This window comes from Solanum stenotomum, chromosome 5 (assembly GCF_019186545.1).
Source record: "Solanum stenotomum isolate F172 chromosome 5, ASM1918654v1, whole genome shotgun sequence".
NCBI classification, from domain to species: domain Eukaryota; kingdom Viridiplantae; phylum Streptophyta; class Magnoliopsida; order Solanales; family Solanaceae; genus Solanum; species Solanum stenotomum.
Window position 1 is genome coordinate 37,386,989 of NC_064286.1, and position 19,650 is coordinate 37,406,638.

The window sequence follows — 19,650 nt, forward strand, 5'->3', positions numbered from 1 at the left end:
ATCCAAAACCAAAAGGAATTGGATTCCCTTTTTTTTCGCCGCGTGAACAGTGTTGCCGCCTCAATATATTTTTGTACCATTCACTTACTGCCACGTGGCAGCAGCAAGCAGCAAATTTGAATTTCCTCAATTGCAGCCGCCTTTTTCCATATATAAAAATATATTATTTTATTCACTTTAATCCATTAAGCTGTCTGCTTGATTTCCTTCTTCAACTTTCCATCTTTAATTCGTTTTAGCTCCAAACTTCTTCATTTTTTTCATCAATTTAATCCTACAAATAAAATACACAATTTAGCACAATTCATAAAATTTATGCTCATAAAGGACAAATATAAATACTAAATGTGAGGCAAATAATGATTAAAAATATGTATTTTGACCTCACATCAACACCTAATCGCTCTTCAATTTGCACTTCTGACCCACTTTCCACTCTGTAAGTTATAGCAAATACTGTTTGTAGCTCACCATTCTGCTTCATGGACCTACAGATATTGAAAGTTGTTTCTTCATTGTTCAGTCTGAACTTCATCTGTCCTTTTTCCATATCAACTAACGCACGCCCTGTAGCAAGAAATGGTCTCCCAAGGATAATGGGGACCTCGAAATCAACCTCACAGTCAAGAATCACAAAATCCGTCAGCAAAATGAAAGACTCCACTTTCACTAGCACGTCATGGAGCACACCTATGGGCCTCTTCACAGTCCGATCAGCCATTAGTAACCGCATTGCAGTGGGCTTTGGGTCCCCCAGACCCAACTTCTTGTAAATAGACAGAGGCATGAGGTTGATGCTAGCACCAAGATCACACAATGTCTTAGCAAAGTGTAACAACCCTATAGTACATGGAATCGTGAAAGCACCCGGGTCTTCCTTCTTCTGCACCAAAGATCTTGTAGCAATAGCACTACAATGCTGCAATCTATCATCATCTTCAAAACTCACAGACCTTTTCTTTATCACCATATCTTTCATAAACTTTGCATACCCAGGCATTTGCTCCAAGGCTTCTATCAAAGGAACATTGATAGAAAGCTGCTTCAACATGGTGATAAACCTGCGATATTTACCATCTTCAGTCTTCTTCACTAACCTCTGTGGAAAAGGGGGTGGAGGTCTAGGTATGGGAACCACTTTCTGAGATATCTCCACCTCTTGCTTTATTGCTTTCTCAGCATCTGGTCTACCCTCTATCACATCATCTTCTTTTCTAATCTCAACTTCCTCCATAGACGGCATAGGTAGATCTATGGTTTGCTTACCTCCTCAAGTAGTAATTGCCATACAATGACCATCATTTTTGGATTCTGGATGGTGTTGCTAGGAAGAGTGCCAGGTTGACGCGGGTTCACTGTAGTAGACAACTGCGTCATCTGCTGCTCTAGATGCTTTATTGACACTGCATGGGCATCAACCTTTTGACCAATACCAGATAAGTCGTTTCTCATCTCCTTCACATTCTCATCAGTCGCATCAAACCTTCTCATCATCTTCTGCAGCATATCTTCGATACGCGTCATATTACCTCCAGCTTCCCTAGCACTAAATTCCCGATTTTGAGGGGGAACATAGGGTCCAACCCGATTGTTTTTGTTGCCATAGTTGTTCCTGTTGTAGTTGTTGTCGCGATTGAAGTTCCCATCTCGGACATAGTGACCCTCTCGGTTGTAATTTCCATAGTTCCGACCTTGGCGCCAATTTTTCGTGTTGGATCCTTGGGCATTTGGTCGGAAACCCCCCGTCTGATCGTTCACCGCATAAGTGTCCTCTTCATAGTAACACTCTTCAACTGGTGGTGGAGTTCTAGTTAAGTAGTTTACAGCATTTTACCTTTTCTACTCCTCCACTCACATGCTTCAATACCAACCCCAACTCTGTCCTCATCTGAGCCATCTCCTCACGAATATCATCTGCAGAGTTAACAGTTGCATTATGAACGGCAAATGTGTTTCTCCCAGTACCTGACCTCCTAGTACTCCACGCTTTATTGTTATGAGAGATCCTCTCTAATTTTTCAGCAATCTGTGCATATGTACAATCACCATATGAACCTCCAGCAATAGTGTTAAGTATTGCTTTATTATTATCATTCTGTCCTCGATAGAAATATTCCTTCAGTGACTCATCGTCAATACGGTGGTTTGGGACACTTCTTACGAAAGCAGTGAATCTGTCCCACGAGCTACTCACAGACTCCCCAGGTAATGCCACAAAATTGTTGACCCTATCTTTGTGATTGAGCTTCTTAGACACTGGATAGTACTTTGCTTTAAACACCTATGCTAGTTGGTCCCATGTGAAAATTGAGTTATAAGGAAGCTCAGTGAACCATACTGCAGAATCGCCTGTCAGTGACAGAGGGAACACTCGTAATCCAATGACATTCATATCCAAGTCTAGTCTACCTACACAACTTTTGCAAACCACCCTTAGCTTGGCCAAGTGAACATGTGGATCCTCCAATGGCGATCCTGAAAATAAGCCTCTTGTTGTAAGCATCTGCATCAAACTATTAGTCACCACAAATGTGTGCCTTGGAGGTAGAGGAGGTAGGACAATGGGTCCATCAGAGTCTGCTATGTCGATGTTGCCCCGATAGTTGTCATGTTGTTGTGGGCCTGGTGGACCATGCACTCTCACTGCATCTCCCAATTGATTTTCAGCTAGACCCCGATTTTCCCCACAACTACTCTTGGCTGCTGTAACTCAACTGCTTCATCTAGATTTTCTCCAATAGGATTAACTGGAAGTCCTTGATTGTTCATACTTCGCAAAGTTCTGTTCAACTCTGGATCGTACGGAGTAAGTGGTTCGCCTTGGCTCCGTGTACTTGGCATACACTAGAGTCAGAACCTGAGAGAGACAAAAACAAAGAAAAAAAATAAAATTAGGAAATATTTGACTAACGTTCAATAATGTAGTTAAAAATAAATCTAAAAGCCAAAATCTCCGGCAGCGGCGCCAAAATTTGATACGCTCAAATTACACCTCCTTACAGAAGTATAAGCAATCGTTATCAAGTAAAGAACCCAACTTGTAGATTGGGATCGATCCCACGAGGAAAATGGTTTAGACTTTACTTTTAACCAACAATTATATTCAATTAGTCAAATTATTTCCAGAAACAGGTAACAAAAGTGGGGTTGTGCTTGTGTGAAACAAATAGTAAGAACTTAATAAGTAATCAATAATCAAACTCAGCTTTGGTTGTTATCAAGATAAGAGAAATAACTAGGGTATATGTGTTCCCCACGATCTCATAACGCAGTAATCCTAGTAATAGCAATCCTTTTCTAGTGCATTACATGCAAAGTGATAAGTTAAGTATCTCCAAATCCTTGGTCCGGCATCTAGAGAATTTCACCCTGCACCTTGGTCCGGCTACATGTGTATAATTTACCAACCCTTACCTTTACCTCATATTAGACATCATAATCGATGTTTGGCTTAGTTATTACTTCGCACCAATCGACACTAGCCTATTAGATAGTATCACACTAAATCTATGTTGATAATTCTTTTCTTGTTAATTACCTCCTTGGTCCAGCAAGTAGTAACAAGGCGAGTTCTAACGTTGGCCGCAGTTAAAAAGACTTCTAAACGAAAGAATTATCAATGCATGCAAAATACTAGTCAAGAATGACTTATTTACTATTCATACTTTGTTAATCGCTCATGGTTCCCACAACCCTAGTTGTGGATTTAGTTACTCATATTGGCAAGAACACAATTCATAATTGTAGATGAAGAAATCATGAACTTACGTAAAGAGAATAATAAACCAAGAAATTTAACTTGAAATGCAAAGCCAAAATCTTCAAAACAAACTTGGGAAATCAATAATTGCTAGAGTTGCAAATTAATCTCCAAAGTTACAAAGCAAAACTAGAATAATAGTGTCTAACCCCCAAAAATAAGGTTTACATGTCCTATTTATAGAAAACAAATCCTAAATAAAAAAGGAAACAAANNAGTTACAAAGCAAAACTAGAATAATAGTGTCTAACCCCCAAAAATAAGGTTTACATGTCCTATTTATAGAAAACAAATCCTAAATAAAAAAGGAAACAAATTAAGGAAAGTTTTGTTCAGGTACGCGTCTTCAATTCACGAGACCGACTTATGGATCGTCGATGGATCTACGGTCCGTAAGTCCCTTCCGTCAATCGAGACTTAGAAAATATTTCAGGTTCCAAAAATCAGCTTCTCTGAAGCAAACGACGGACCAGCAGTACGGACTGTAGATCGACCTACGGTCCGTCAATCCCCTCCGTAGCTCCATACTTAGAATCTTCAAAAATGAGGTACTGGAACCCTCGCAGTATCACTCTACGGATCAACAGTACGGTCCGTAGATCAATCTACGAACCGTCAATTGGCACCGTGGTTCCACACTTGGTCAGATTTCCCTGATTTGTCCTCAATACCATGCCAGCTGATCTACGGTCATCATTCAGCTGTCTCTATACTTTCGCGCCTGAACACCTTTCCTGCAAAACATGATAAAAACACATAAAAACCAATATAAAAAGGACCTAGACACACACAACTTGTAAGTGAAATGTATTAGAAATACCGTAAACTCACGGTATATCAATGTACGGTAAAGAGATTTAGAGTTTTGTGTTGATGACTGGGTATTCTTAAAAGTCTCACCTATGAAGGGTGTTATGAGATTTGGAAAGAAGGGCAAGTTTAGTCCAAGATTCATTGGGCCATACCGGATCCTTCGGAGGATAGGACAAGTGGCTTATGAGTTAGAGTTGCCATCGAGGCTAGAATTGGTTCATTCGGTATTCCATATATCGATGCTACGGAAGTGCATATGAGACCCTTCTACGGTTATCCCTGTTGAGGATGTTCATATCACAAAAGAGTTGTCATATGAGGAAACTCCAGTTGCAATATTAGATCGACAGGTCCGAAGGTTGAGGACCAAAGATGTGGCTTCTGTTAAAGTATTGTGGAGAAACAAAAATATGGAATAGGTGACATGGGAAGCCGAGGATGGCATGAGATCCAAATATCCTCAGTTGGTTTAGATCCCACAGTGATAAAAATATCAATCTTGATTAGCACAGTGAGGTAGGATACCCATTTAGTTTTTTTATTATTGCTTATTATTGTTGTTATTGTTGTATTTTGCTCGTACTATTATTGCGGAGCTATGGTGCTTAGCTATTTGTATCGTCCTGTGAGGTGCTTAGGTTGGAATCTTCTGCATTTCAGGTTCCTGGATATTATGGGTATAGAGGTCACGTTGCCAAAATTTTAGAAACTAGTAAGGACTTAATCGTGTGGCTAAGATTTTTCATTCAAGGACGAATGTGTAACACCCCGACTTTTTGGAACTCTAATTTAACTTGTACCTTCGTGGAAAGACAAAGAGGGTGAGTAATAAATTAATAATGATGTGGTATGTCATATTTTAAGTGTTTAAGGGTTGTATACTCAAGTTTTGAGGTTAGGTAAGTGGAAAAATAAAAGTTGGCAAAAGTTATTGTAAGTTCCTTTTTAAAGATTTCTCTAAAATTTGGGTCAAATGTCTCAGAGTTTTTCTCTCAATCTATAAAGATTTATGGGGCCCACGATCTAAAAATCAAAGGTCTACGAGTTTAGTTTCCAACGCATCAAACCTTTTGTTGATACGACTTCAGAATAGAGAGATATTCGCATTTTTATGAGACTGCGCAAATAGGAACGTGAGGTGGGTCCCCTAGGTCGGTGGAACCTTCTAAGATAGCATCTTCTTCACTTTTTATCATGCCATCTCGTAAGAAACCCACAAAAATCAGAGAATTACTCCTCAAATCATCCTTGTGTGTTCATGATCTCCTCTTGGCTCCTTATAAAAAATAACCCTATATCATGAACTCGTCATTTTGGTATAGTTTTCATGGTGAATTGAGCGGTGTAGCTCTGTAGAGGTTATGGCAGCAGGGTTTTTTCAGTGGTTTGATATTATTCAAGTGTTCTGGGCGTATAAAGAAAGTGGTGCGGACAGAGGTATTTTCAGCATAAAATATAAAGAAAAAGGTATGTTAAGGCTATTCCCTTCGTTCGGCATGTTTCCTTAGAGCTTAGGAGTGATATAATAGGGTAGTTAATGTTGGTGATCTTGTGGATGTAATTGTGAGTTATTGGCTGATTGAGTGGTTATAAACCCTCATTTTAGGGACTCATAATCTGTTAAGAATGACCCTAAGTTAGGAACGACTTGAAGACTATTCATATATATTGTTTATAGTTAAATTGCTTGCCTTTAGCCTATTCAATTATTTTTTGTCACCCTTGGGGTTATTGTGGTTAGTTGTTGAGCTATGAACTACTTGTGGGGGCTATGATGTTGTCTAAGAGGACTATATTATTGCCTAAGAGGGCTATGTGTTGTCCACGGGGTTATATTGATGCCAAAGAGTGTTATGTGTTACCTACGGGGCTATTTTGATGCCAAAGAGGGCTATGTGTTGCCTACAGGGCTACGTTGATGCAAAAGAGGGCTATGTTGATGCAAAAGAGGGCTATGTGCAGCCCACAGAGCTATGATGTTGCCTAAGAGGGATATGTGCTGCCTACGAGGCTATATCGTTGCCAAAAAGGGCTATGTAACTTCTTACAAAGACAAGGGTCTATCGATAAGGGTATGTAGACTGATTTGGCACCTTCTAGGCTTATAGGGGCCTAGGTAGGTGGTATATTGTTTGTACCTGCCGAGCTTATTAGGGCTTGGTTAGGTTGTTGTTTGATCATTTTTGTATTTTTAGATTCAGTAGTGGATTAGCATGCTTATCTAAATTTTGATTTCCTTACCTGATTGCTTTTGGTATATTATGATACTTGCTCATTTAGTCTATAGCCTTTCATTCTTTGTACATTATTTCGTACTGACTCCCCATGGATTGTGGGCGTTGCATTCATGCATGAAGGTCTTGACAGAGACCTCTTCAAAAGCAGGATAGACTTCTCTCCTATTACCTAGCCCCTTTCCTCCGGAGCTGTCAGAGTTGGGAGGTTTGTTAGCTTTTGCTGTATATATTTTTATGGGTAAGTTGGGGCCCTGTCCCGTCAATCTTTACTACTCTTAGAGGCTTGCACACTAGTGTGTGGGGTGTATAACAACGTTATGGCCATGTTGGCCTAGTTTGTTGGTTTGCTGAAGCTTGTGAGCTGCTTGATGTATTGTCTTGATAAATACCTGCTTTCAGTTTTTGTATAGTGATTATGGTGGCCTCGACGGCCCAATCAGGACTTCTATGCTAATTGGTTATTTCTTTTTATGAACTCTTGGGAGTAGTTGTTTCTTTTATAGATATGTTGGCAGGGGCCTTGCCGGCTGAGGGCTTAGTTTTACACCGAGATATAATTATTTGTTTTCTTAATTGCGTGTGGCTGACATGTGCTAGTAGCAAATGGTTTAGCAGGGTCGGGTCAGGCCTGAGTTTTGGCATTAGGAGCCAGTTGCACCCCTTGATTTTAGAGCGTGACATAACTCATCATATACTGAAAGTTATGGTCGTTTGAAGTTGACCCAAAACTCACAACTTAAGCATAACTTGTAAAATTTCAGATTTGGCTCTTCCCAAATTAATTCTTTCTAAATTTAGCTCTTTCTAAGGCGAGATTTTACAATATATCCCCCTTGGGAACATTCGTCCTCGAATGAGATCGCTCCAAGTAGACTAGGGGTGGCAACATCTAACACCCAGCTCAAACACCCAACATGCAATTTAACACAACATTTCAACTTAAAAAGTACCAAGTAAAGAATTAGTACCTTGATTGGGAATTTCACCGGGCTCAAAGAGATGTGGGTAAATCTTCTTCATATCCTCCTCAGCCTCCCAAGTAGCTTCCTCAACAAATCGGTTCTTCCATAAAACCTTGACTAATGCAACCTCCTTGGTTCTCAACTTGTGAACCTGACGATCAAGTATCTCAACGGGAATCTCCTTATAAGATTGGTTGTCCTTAATACGAATATTTGTTGTCAGTATTATAAGTGAAGGATCTCCCATATACTTCTTCAACATAGAAATGTGAAACACCAAATGGACTGTTGTTAACTCTGACAGTAGCTCCAACTCGTAGGCTACATTGTCAATTCTCTTGGTTATCCTGTAAGGACCAATATATTGGGGACTAAGCTTCCCCTTCTTGCCAAACCTCATAACACACTTCATGGGTGAAACCTTCAAATAAACCCAATCGTCCACCTCAAACTCCAAGTCTCTTCCCCTACCATCTGTATAGGATTTCTGACGACTCTACATTATTTTTAACCTTTCTTGAATAGTCTTCACTTTTTAACCAGATTTGGTAATGTTCACCGGTCAAAGTGAATGATGGATTTAAAGGTAGGTGGTTGACTGTCATTTGTGTTGTAAGTTAAAAAAATTTGGTCCTGTAAGCTCAACTAGAGGCTCTGCTACCACTGTTAAAATAGAAACACTCAAGAAACTGAATTGAAGTATAGAAAATAGAGTGAACTTATGAAATTTCAGCTATTCATTAATTTGCAAAAATACTGAATTTATACAGGGAAAAAATCTAACAATTTCCTATCTAGTAGCCACTTAGAAAGTGGATGGAAAACTGAATAAGAACATGTGCCCCTAACAGCCATAAAAGGGCCACTAACTTCAGAAAGTTAAGTAACTAAAATTGATTAAGTTTAGCTTGAAAATAGGAAGCACTAAACTGAAATAAGTAAAACACAATAAAAATAATAAGCTGGAAAAAATGTCAATTGTCTAACAAAAGCACGTCTACAAACAAAGAACGAAAAAATAGTGAACCAAAAAGAAGCAAGTTAAACCAAATCTCTCTTTCCAGTAATCACCACTTACGACACTTGGTTTTTGTGTTATTAACTTGAGATTATAGGTGGATAAATTTCCATTTGTTGCATATTAAAACACTGCTAATGAAGTCATACTCTGATGGTTATTGATTCTTTCTTCTTCTTTTTTAAACTGTGGTTATTGATTCCAGGTGGAGCTGTTGAGATTAAAAGTTGTACGTTCAATTTCTATTGACATCCAAGTGATTGTTCAACTTAGTTGTTGATAATACTCCTTTTACTGTGTGCAAGAGTATTGACTTGCACCAAATGATACTTTGTTTTCAAAAATCCACATTGGCTTGGAGAGGATTTAAGTAGTATGTAAAGATAATTTATAGTAGTGTATAGTCTAACCTATAATAGCAAACTTGTTATCGTTCTTACCATATTATTTGTTACACTTTGTTCGGATGATTGTTTCATATGTATCATATTGTATTGTATTATGTTGTATTATATTGTACTGTATTGTTTTAATGAATACAGTGTTTGGATAGATTGTATTGTTCTCCGTCATTACATAATGTCACATCCATAATTTGAGCGATAAACCTACAAGAAAAGTAGGATACAGGGTAGAGGTATTATGAAAAGGTAGGATAAATGATGAAATATGATTATTAAATAATAAATAAATATAAAATGAGAAGAAAATATTAAGGTAACAACGTGATCACACCAAATCGGTCATTACATAAAATTGGTCTTTTTAATGTTACCTAACGATGGATTTAAACGATACGATACAATAGAATTTAAGTAATAGTTAAAACAAACATTATATTTAAACTAACAATACAATACAACGAATAACAACCATCCAAACAAGTTGTTAATGTTTACCCAAACATAGGCCTCTATAGGAATGTTTTGCCCAGATTTCGAATGCAGTCTTAATGAGTGAAAAGTTCCAAAAAAAAAAAAAACAATAGAACTTAAATTCAAGTCATATATTGTTTGGGTACAACTTGATGATTCAAGTCATATATGACAAGAAAAGATATGTCTCATCAAGTGTAGTGTTATGATGTCACATCGAACTAAAATTCTAAGCCACGCTTGTGCAATTAAGTTCTCTATTTCCATGTTAACTATGTAAAAAGAAAAGTATCACTAAGGAAGACTTCATAAACCTGACATCAAAAGATGTGTATTACATCAATTGAAGGATGGGAGCTCATACTAGATGAGATCATTATTTATGATTCGAAGTTTAAGATGGAGGAAAAAAACCCCAAAAGTTATGGTTTGGATATCCTTTCCAAAGCTACTGCTGACTAAGAATGTGAAGGAATCCTTATTTTATTGGTGAAAGAATCCTTATTTTACGGCAACACACCTAATCATGACTACTATTAATAAGAGTATACCATGCGGTGCGAACATTAATGCCCTCGTTGACTTGATGTCTACTTTACCAGACCATGTTCAAATGGACATTGAGGGTGAGCTTTTCAGGGCTATTTGAACTGTGAAGGTAAATATTCAATATGTCAATGTACCTAATTATTGTACAGATTATGAGTTACAAGGTCATGCTATGCATGTGTCGACTTATGCACCCAGAACTAAGTCATAAGAGGCCTGACTTGTAAAAAGGAGGAGTTCAAAGATATTGTTGACAAGAAGGAACAAATTTGTGTAACACCTCGTAAATTATATGCTAATGATCCAAATCATTTGTCCTGAGCGTATAAAATTAGACCGGGTGATATCGTACTTGTACATTTGTGTTAAGATTCATTCCTAAATGTGAGAAGTGTATCGCATGTGGTTTAAGGTCATAAGGGGACTCTAACACCAAGTCAAGTTCAAAGCTTCTCGACCAATTGAGTTTTTGCATGAGATCTAACTACCATAACTCTCTGAATATGAAGATTTAGCTTACCCATCAAGTTAAAGGTCTATGAATCTCCTTTCTAACGCCATTGATTGTTTGTCGATCCGAGTCTAAAGTAAAATGTTATGACTAATTTACCATAGATGCTTCAACCTGGCAGTATGTGACGTCTAGTGTGACGACCCATCATACTTGGGCATCACACATGATCAATAGGACCGTTTATGGCATGTTTTGACAGCCTAAGTGACGGCCTACTATGGAAGCGATGGTTCGTCACTTAGACGATAATTAAACATGATTTTTTTGTCGATTTTGTGTTTGAGGAGGGTATTTTTGTCCTAAATTTTTTTGGGAATTTATCTAAATGACCTCAGTACTTCTTAGGAGGGTTAGATAATCAATTTTCTTATCTTCAATACTCTCATTCTCTTCCTAAAGACTTATACGCTCAAGAACTTCAAGCGACACCAAACTAGGATTCATCTTCCAAGGTTCTTCTACAAGTTTCATCACTAAGCTATGTAACTATCTCTACGCGTGGAAACACTTTGTTCTTTCCCACGAACTCCATTCCATGTTTTCAAAGTATTTTCTATGAATAAGTTAACATTAGTATGAAACCCTATGTTCTATATTCTTTATGAAATCGTAAGAACTCTACACAAAAGTATCTAATTTCCATCATAATCCTTCACCCTATTAGTTCTATAGATTTCCTCTATGAAATTACGAATGATAATGAAATTATATACTTCTATTTTGAAAATTGTGTCCAATGATCTTCTAATGACTTTTTAATAATTTTTTAATAGTTTCTTGATGAATTCTTGAAAATTATTATTTTATGAACCCTAGAATTATGAACTATGAGTTTTCCCAAATATAAATCTTACGATGCTATCATATGTTTTCTTGACTACAATATTATGATATGATATATGTCTCTCATGAATGCAAAGCTACGATATATGAAATGAAGCCTCATGACGTGATGATATGAATGAAGTTTATGAACTATGATCCTTGAATATTATGAATATGAGTCTTCGGACTAATCCATGAACACATGAGCATAAGGGAGCTAAATAGTTAATCGAGAAGGCATAAGTCAAAATAATGAACGTTTGAAACTACGTTTGCCGACATGGCTTAAGGATCGTACCGTTAGTTCGGGTGATTCCTTCTTTTTTTATGCTCCTGATAAGGGCTAGTTTTGTATCCACATGATATGTACACATATGTCTCATACCCAACAAGGTATGAGATGACTTAGTTGATTGATCGAGATCAGACTCCATACACTCACATGTTGATTTATCTCAGTTACACTACTAGACTCCCATGAAAAACTAAAATATAATGAAAGAGATATCATTTAGGCAGTCTGAATAACCTCATCTCTTAAACTTCATATGCTACGATTATGACTATGTTAACTGTTTCTACTGGTCTTGATATGTATGTTTATATATGTTTCATTCTACCATTTTACATACAATACTATTACGTTCTTTCTGTCGAGGGGTGCTTCATCTTTTTGTTGATGTAGATTTAGGTATACATTTGCATGATCAGACCACTCTCTATGTTCCATATCTTTTGCGAAATTTTGGTAGAACTTCAGAACTACATATACTCTTTGGTCTAATTACCTGTAAGATAAGTATTGTAGGAGGCATAAACCACAAGTAGTAGAATAGAGGGGTGGACCACAGTACAAGTGTGGAAAGTTATACTACAGGATAAAGATTTCTTTATCAAGAAATTTAGTGGAACCCTACGAAGGGCATGTTAGTGTGTGGTACGATAAGGACACAGTTGGGGGCTTTGCTGCATTATCTTATAATTTCTACTTCTCATGATCAAAATTAAGTGGATTTAATATAATTGTTGTTTAATGAAGATGTACAATATTATGAGGTATTAGCTGCTAATTTTAGTGAAGAGACTCGCAATCATATTTTGTAATATATGTATTACTGATTATAGAAATACACACATTATTGTCAAATTCTTAGAGGGATACATATATACCTTTGACTAAATTATAATATTTTGAGATGAATCCATCTTTCAAGTGGTAGCTACAAATATATGTAATATTGATGAGTCATATATATCAAGGTCACTTAGGAATTGGTTCTTTGATTTAATTTTGTGTTAAGAATGAAGAGGGAGATTTGTTATACGTTAGACTACTTGAAGATTGTACTGTTAATGAGATTGAGGTTAAGGCTATCGGGGTGGGATTAGACTATTAATGTGTATAGAATAGTTTAACTCCACTGACCATAAAAATTGATTCATTAACAACTCAAAAAGTTTTAAATGAAATTTGAGAGGTTCCATGATCAATTGCATGGAATGTTAAATATAATAAACAAATGAATGCAGAATAATGAGATGGAGGTGGTGCACACACTCAGAGAGAAAAATACACTTTTACACTGGCCGGCCATGTAGATCATTTTACAGGTACTAATAGACAATGATTTCATGGCATGCAAGAGATTTCATAAAAAGATAGCCAAACAATTGTACAGTTTAAGAAAGAAAATATTCCTAATTTTCATAAAAGGAAATATCAAACCAAAACATTCAAGTTACAGGAAGAGGGATAAGGATGAGCTTCAGATTTGATTAAAATTGCATGCATAAACTAACTAAGATTCACAACATCGAAAAATATTTTCCTTGATGAAATTGGAGTACAACGCCTGAAATTCTTTATCTTAAATAGTGATATCAACTCTTGTGAGGTTCATTCAACCTATTCATGAGTTAATGAAACAAAGGTTGAATAATAAAGAAATTTAAGAGGAAACTGAAGGGTGCTAGCTAGTAAATTATTGTGAAAAGGCTTGAATAAAAATTTAATGTTTGTTCCAAATTTGCAATCAGATTTCAAATCAACCAGAGTGTGATTTTAAAGAGAATTTTGTCTATCTCATGCCTCTGAATGAATATATCTTAAAACTACATCAATCAAGTTGAAGGAGTATTCAAGGGTATTGAGTCATGTCATTAGTGAGATATTTGATGTCTATCACGAATTTGAATGTGTTTTGGTTCTTAGTTGTATAGTCGGAGGTGGGTAAGCTATGAATTAAGGAGGTTCTCTTGATCAGCGTCTCATCGGAAGGAATTGAAGATGACGCCTTCGGAATTCTTAGTGTGATGAAAACCCGACTAACTGAAAATGAAAGACTAGGACTTCTCATTTTTAGCTATTTTTATTTTAGTTGGTTTCGTATTTTTTTTATTGTCGATTTTGGGCCACCTAAAATCATGTGCATATTTTCTTCTCTAATAATTGGCCCAATTTTTGAGCTACTTCAATTAAAATATCTCAAAGTACGGTTCTTTCATATATTGCAAGAGATCTGGACATGTTATTGACAAATGCCACAGACTTTATGGATATCCATCTAACTTCAAGTTTACCAAGGGTTCTGGACCTAAGAAAGTTGTTGCTACTGCAAACTCAGATCTTCAATCAGATCAGGTTATTCCTTCTCAGGAGTCTCACAATTTTGAACCTCATCAGTATTCTGGGACTCCTGGATTAACAAAGGCAATATATAGCATGTTTGGCCATGCGATATGAAATTATGATTTGAAATCATGAGATGAAGTTGAAGTTTTGTTTGGGAATGCGATTTAGACTTTTTATGTTGTATGATTTCTCATAAATATAAAAACCCCATAAGTTGTAAAACTATTAAAATTGTCCCAATTATTTATACAATCTTACCAAATAAACAAAAAATTAAAAAATCCCATAAATACACTCTCACAAAATTATTCTTTAAAAATACAATATCTATTGATCAAACTTTAATTCAATAAAAACATTTAAACATATATAAGTTTTGGTGTACTAGTCTTTAATATAGTCCTCCCACAACATAGTACGAACAATTTTCTCATGTTGAACTTGCATTTCTCGTTCATATGATTAATTAAGAAGACGTACCAACATTGTTACGTCAATTTGGTTGGTAAATAAATTTGATAAAAAATAATGAATTTGGTGAATATAAATGATAAAGTAAAAATTGATTTGAAGTAATAATAAATTATATTATTACTATATTATAGAAGACGAAGGTTTGACCAAAGTAAGTTATTTTTAAAACCAATTCACCAAATTAATACAATTTTTAAGTTTTTTACAAAAGTAGTATAAACGTACTTCATAGTAACGTTTTAGGTTATTTTTATTTTAAAACTTCAGTGGACAAAAAGCTGACGGATCTGACGACGTTAAATGAATAAACGTTACTGTGAGTAACGTTTTAGGTGTAAAACGTTACTGTGAGTAACGTTTTAGGTGTAAAACGTTACTCACAATAACGTTTATTGAGAATCCAATCACATCCAATCCTGTAAATTCAGAATCAAATCCTGCAAATTTAAAATGTTACTCAAAGTAACGTTTTACACATAAAACGTTACTACAAGTAACGTTTTAGGTGTAAAACGTTACTATGAATAACGTTTCTAAAGAATCCAATCACGGGCCTTCGACTCCTGCAAACTTAGAATCGAATCCTGCAAATTTAGCTATAAAACGTTACTCATAGTAACGTTTTACCTTAAAAATGTGACTGTTAGTTACAACACTCTGTTAAAGTCATATTCCCCCATTTTTCAAACTGATCACATATGATTATAAAATAAATGTTGTTGTAAGGAATGTTTTGCATATTCCAACAATATTCATCAAAACTTTCACTTGTGTTGCCCATTGTTAAAATAATATTCACAAAGCTTCATCAGGTATGAATTAATTAAGTCAAATTTATCATATTATGTTAAGTTCTTACTATAGCTTTAAAATTACTTTTCTAATTTATTAATATTGTTTTTAAAAAATATCTTATTTTTATGTGTAGGATAAAGATGACGAGCTTTGAACATAATGTGATGGTTGCTTTGTATTGGGGTGGCGAAATAATTACGGATATGAACGGATTTAGGTATACTGAATGTGCTAGAATGATTATTAGCATGTCTACCTCAACTAACTATGTTGAATTGGTTGAATTGTTGCATGAGAAAATGGGAACAAATAGTGAAAATATTCATATGGATATTTCTGGAAAATATCCATGTTCAATTCAAGGTAACAATACAAGGTTCATTGAGTTTAAAATTGAGAATGACCAATCTTTGTTACAATTCCTTTTCATACCTCAAAAATTTGCGGATAAGATTGATATAAATGTTTTGGAGATGTATGTAAAGTCCAAATCAATAGATCAAAATGACGTATTTCAAGTAAGTGGTCATCATGGTTATCACATGAATTTATTGGCTCAAAATTATGGCTTTACCACGGCCAATCAACCTCATTTTGTAGAACCAATTGTTCAACCACCGTTCCAACAATTGTCGATGCATGGTCATCGATCATTTGGTGAAGGGTCAAGTAGTCAAATGCGTATTGATAATAGTCACAGAGATTATGAGGCCAGGTAAAACAACAAATCTATATTTTACTGAATTTTAGTGTAACAATTTAATAAGATAATTTTATTGTCAGTATACATAAATTATCTCTTATTGATAGAAGAAATAACCTTTTAGAGTATAAATTATCGCTTTTAAAACAAGTTTCTATATTTATAATTTTGCTAGAATTTAACTAATATTTTTTTACAGAGATAATGAGACCAACGTTGATCTATATAATGATGTAAATGCTGAAATTAGTGATGAAAGTTCGGAGGAAGATGAACCTCCAAAAGATGGTGATGAAAGTGAACCTGATCAAGATATCGATGATATTAGAGATTTTTCTCAGAATGGTGTAAATCTTCATAATCATGAACAAGGCGTGTCTGAAATACAAAATTATGACATACCCTATTTCAGGACATTAGAGAATGAGGAAGACATTTTCATGTCTACATGTGAATCTGAGATGGAATATTGTTCAGTTTGGTCTGAGGAAGCAAAAAAGGATTTGAAAAAAGGTATGTTTTTTAGTAGTAAAGAAAAGTTAAAACGGGCGGTAACAATTTGGAGTTTGCACAAAAATAAGGAGTTCAAGGTGGTAACATCTACCAAGAGTCTATGGGTTGTGAGATGTAAGTTTTATAGTTTATTGGGTTGCTTGTGGTTTCTTCGAGGTCGAAAAGTTGGAGATAACCTTTGGAAGATAGGAAAATATGTTGAAAATCATAGATGTGAGATTGAAGGGCTTTCTAGTGGTCACGCCAATCTAAATACCAGTTTGATTGCATCACTGTTTCTAAATCAAATTAGAAAAAATCCTAAGTACTTGGTGGTAGATGTCATTTCAAAGGTTCACGAAAAATTTGGTCATCAAGTGACATACAGAAAAGCGTGGCTGAATTGGTGTATGGTGACTTTGAGAAATCATTTAGTGACCTACCTAAATTTTTTATAGCTTTTCAACACTTTAACCATGGAACAGTTGTGGAATGGAAACACGAAGAGTCTATGAGTTCATCAGAGGTAAAAACTTTTAAATATGTATTTTGGGCTTTCAAGCCATGCATAGATGGATTCCAAACATGTCGCCCTGTTATTTCAGTAGATGGAACTCATATTTATGGAAAATATGAGATCAAATTATTAATTGCTATTGGAATTGATGGAAATGATAACATTCTTCCTTTAGCGTTTGCTATTGTAGACAAAGAGTCAAAAGAGGCATGGAAGTGGTTTTTTAGAAATTTGAGTGCATATGTGATAAAAAGTAGAGAAGATGTATGTGTTATATCTGATAGGGCAAAAGGAATCTTGACTAGTTTGCAGGAGTTGCGGCGATTTCAAGAGCCTCGAGCCTTCCATCGATTTTGCATAAGGCATCTGAAGAGCAACTTTCAATCTAAATTTCCAAACAAGGACCTCAGCAGATTGATGTGGAGGGCTGCTTCAGCCCATCAAGTAAGGAAGTTTGAATCCTTGATGTGGCAAATTAGAGAAGAAAATGTCGAAGCACATGAATACCTCATGGAAATTCCCTTGGACAAATGGACCATTAGCCATGATGGTGGAAAAAGATGGGGAGTGTTGACAACAAATCTTTCAGAGTCGTTCAATGGAGTGTTGAAAAAAGCACGAGGTTTGCCTGTCACTGCTATGGTTAGACTTTCATTGGAGCAAACTATTGAACGGTATACCCGTAGGTCTCAAATAGCGCACCAACTTGCAGAACAAAATGAATTATGGACTGGGAGGTTCAAAACAAAGTGGGAGAAGAATTTTGAAAGTTCAAAAAGGCACTTTGTTTTTGATTGGAATATACCCACAGGGGTATACGAGGTTAGATCTATACAGGTTGATGGTACTGGTGGTAATCCTCATTGTGTTTCACTGAATGAAGGAAAATGTGATTGTGGAAAATGGGTTAATTTGCACTTCCCATGTTCACATGTCATGAAGGTAGCTAATAGAATGGGGGGGCTAGCTAGAAATTTTGTTAGCGAACATTTCACAATAGAGAATTATGTTGCAACATATTCTGGGTCATTCTCACCAATTGGTCATGAGGCATATTGGCCATCTCCAAGTTTTACAATGAGAAGTAATGAATTCTATCGTCGTCCTAATCGGCCAAGGACAACTAGAATACCTAATGAAATGGATCGTGGTTCTACAGTGTATGAGCGAGCTTGTGGATTATGTAGGCAGACTGGACATGATAGGCGTCGATGTCCCAATCGTAAATAAATTTAAGTAAATAGTTGTGGGTCGATGTCTAATTGTGTTAATTTCCTTTTAGTTATCTACTGTAATGTAACTAGGGATAATTTCCAGATTGCTAATAGAGGAAAAATTATTAGCATTAATTTCCAGATTTCCAGATTTTCCAGATTTCCAGATTTTCCAGATTTTCCAGATTTCCAGATTTTCCAGATTTTCCAGATTTTCCAGATTTCCAGATTTTCCAGATTTCCAGATTTTCCAGATTTCCAGATTTTCCACTGTAATGTAACTCAAGGATGTCTAATTAGCAATAACTTTAAATGTCATAAATTTTTCTCTTCCTGTGAACTTTCTGGTGTTAATAATAAAGCCTTATGCTCTCTTTTTTGGTCAATTACACAGCTAATACAAGATTGGTGTACACAACAATGTATCTACGTAATGAATTGTTAAAGAATGAGACCTCCCAATGTTTACTATACAATAGAATTCAGTGACATTGAGGTAAAATTAACTTAAATAATTGGAAACATCCATGTATTCATACTCCTAGAGACAAAATAGAAAATTAAAAAATTACAAAAGTCTCCAGTGAGTAATAAAACATGTTGCTTTGCAAGACATAAGCATTAATAATCACAGTGAATTCCTTTCTTATAACCGAGATATTGACACAAAATGCAAAAGAACTACAATTTGAAGGAATCACAACGTAATTACAATATACGTCCAACGACCACTTTGTAGCTCTCAAACAAAGCTGCAATTTTTTTCTCCTGATTTTGATGGCCAATTGGTCTTGAGGTCATTTCTCCTGGTTTTGAAAGCATAATCCCTATAAGACAATACAAAACAAAAGAAAGCAACAATCTTTAATTGCTTACTATGTCACATGAAGAAGAACCAACATAAAACTCATTTCATACATAATTTTATTTTGTTTCCCAATATCAAAAATCAATGGGAAACAGTGGATCTCATGCGCTGCCTCGTCCCTGTCTATCCTCTCCACTTTTGAATATCATTCTAGACCATAATTACCTCAATATATAGGGACTCCTTTCGCCAATAATTCTAAACATTCCTTCCATCTGGAGTATACATGAAAAGGTCTTTTCCTGATGAAAATTTTCAATGACCAAAGGTAATTAGTGCAATGGCTGTTTTTTGATGGAGTAAGGACCAGAAGAAGAAATAGTCATAGTACAAGTGATAGTACCACTAATTGAGGAGTACATACATAGGACCCTTTCTGTTTCTAACTTTTAATTGAATCCC

The 19,650-nt window shown here is 35.7% G+C and overlaps 1 protein-coding gene across 2 annotated transcripts in view; it reads left to right on the plus strand.

Moving 5' to 3' along the window:
* The window catches only part of LOC125865145 (probable protein phosphatase 2C 10), an 878,192-nt gene that overhangs the window by 836,808 nt on the left and 21,734 nt on the right, over positions 1-19,650 (plus strand). The gene's annotated exons all lie outside the window — the stretch shown is intronic.